General features: G+C 47.5%; 1 pseudogene; it reads right to left on the minus strand.

Annotated features, from left to right (window-relative positions):
* Window positions 1-603: 603 nt before the first annotated feature.
* On the minus strand, window positions 604-1,338 carry LOC127684748 (SIN3-HDAC complex-associated factor-like; annotated as a pseudogene).
* Between the last annotated feature and the right edge of the window lie 737 nt (window positions 1,339-2,075).

Here is a 2,075-nt window from a genome sequence, read left to right on the forward strand (position 1 = left end):
TTGCTTCCTCCCTCAAGCTATTTGCAGAAAGCTCAATCTGTCCTGCTTAATAATCAGTAGTGCAGGTCTGAATCATCAGAACCTAGGCAACACCTTAGCATTAAAAAAAATTTTTTACTACCTTCTAGGGACAAGTCATGCTACTGTGTTATGACAAATTATCATGAGGGAAAACAAATGTAGTCAGCCACTTAAAAATGACCCAACCACTGCCTCTCCACAGAAAGACTAAACTACATATGGTTTACCACACAGCAAATCCCATCTCTGTCCCTTGAAATTCCCCTAATTCCATTCATTAGAGGGGATTTTTTAAAAAAGACTTAAAGAGCATTTTACAGCAGCATTCAGCTTTCCTATGAAATACTCAGCATCTTAAATATTATGTACACTTCTTTTTCTTGCAGTAAGCTAGAGACTGGCTTCAGACTTTGTTAGATGAATGGTGAGGAGAGAAACCCATTTAAAAATATTCTAGAAAATGTCTTTTGGCAGAATAGCTGGTACCCAAGATAGATAGACAGATAAATAAATAAATAAATAAATAAATAAATAAATAAATAAATAAATAAAATAGAAGGGTCAGTTTGTTTTGTGGTCTTTTCAAAATTTGAACCACTCTTTGCTCCCTTCTAAATGAACTTCAGTCACCTCCTGAGTGGAGATGGGCAGAGGCGCCGCCCCTGCTCCTCCTCAGCAGCCGCTTTCTACTCTTGCAGCAAGGCTGAAAGAGACAAGTATCGATGGGGACTTCCCCCAAAACGGCCTTTATAGATCATCCCACAACATATTTTCTGTCTTTTCCGGTAGATAAGATCTAAGAAGGAGAAAACCAGAGTTCTCTTAGAGCTGGAAGCCATCTCTGTATCTGAGCCCTCATCTGACCGGCTACTGTGGCCTGGACACTGGGCTGGAGAGGCACTTGAGGTGGTGCTGTGAGCAGCAGAATTAATGGCGTTTCAATTCTTTCTGCAGTTTGCTGATCTGATTGCGTTTCATCGTGTTACCAGATAGAGTTTTCACTTTCTTTGGTTTCAATGTTGTCTTTAGACTGGGGCCTGCTCTTGCATCTACCACATGATCCCAGGTTTGTTTGTTTGTTTGTTTGTTTGTTTGTTTGTTTGTTTGTTTGTTCCTACCAGCAGCTTCTTCCATCTTTTCACAAGCAGCACACAGGCGTTGCAGATGTCTCCTGAGCGACTCTCATGCAACCCAAAACAGCTCTGGAAGTCCTTTTGGTACCGTTTACACTGTGAACCGCAAGCTGGAGGACTTGGCTCTGCGCATGCAGCAGCCCTCTATACTTCAGGATGTCTTTGGCTTGTGGAAACCAAACATCTTTGCTTCTGGTTCAAAGCTCAAATATCCTCCCAATTAGGAAGCGCATCTCCAACACCTCTGTACAAAAGAATCTGGAGTCTGCAGAGTATGAGGACATTACTCCCCACAGTGCCATTGCTAAGACAAAACTTCCTGTCTTTCCCACTATTAAGACTTAAGGCGAGTCAGGAGAGGTGCATCCATCTTGGTTCCGTACTCCAGGGATCGGACAGACTGAGGTACACAAACATAATCCGAGGCCAACACCGCGGTGGTCTGAGCCCGACGGGCGTTGGCCTGCACCCAGACCCTGGGCTGGTCGGGGGGCCATTGGGGTGCCAACCCAGCCAGGAGGTTTTTTGCCCAGGCCTGCATGCGCGCCGCCGCCATTTTGCCTGCAGGACAACAGAGAGCTCTGGCGGGCAGACCTGTAACAGGCATAGCCTGAGGCTAACGAAGCGGGGGTCTAGGCCCCAAAAGGCACAGGACTGACCCCAAGAACTGGGCGGCTTGGTGGGCCATCTGTGAGTCAACCCGCCCAGGTGATTGTTAGCACAGCAGACTCTCCCGACGCTTTCAGGGAGCGCGGGCGCACACGCCCGCCATCCTAGTCACCTGGCAGACCCAATTAACAGTCATAGCCCTAGGGGAACTTTGCTCGGACCTTGGCCTCCCAGGCTTTTGCCTGGACTCAGGGACTGGGCGGCCAGGTTAACCTTGTGTGCGACAGCCCGGTTGGCGGATCGGCTGCCCAG

This window comes from Apodemus sylvaticus, chromosome 5 (genome assembly GCF_947179515.1).
Source record: "Apodemus sylvaticus chromosome 5, mApoSyl1.1, whole genome shotgun sequence".
Taxonomy (NCBI): domain Eukaryota; kingdom Metazoa; phylum Chordata; class Mammalia; order Rodentia; family Muridae; genus Apodemus; species Apodemus sylvaticus.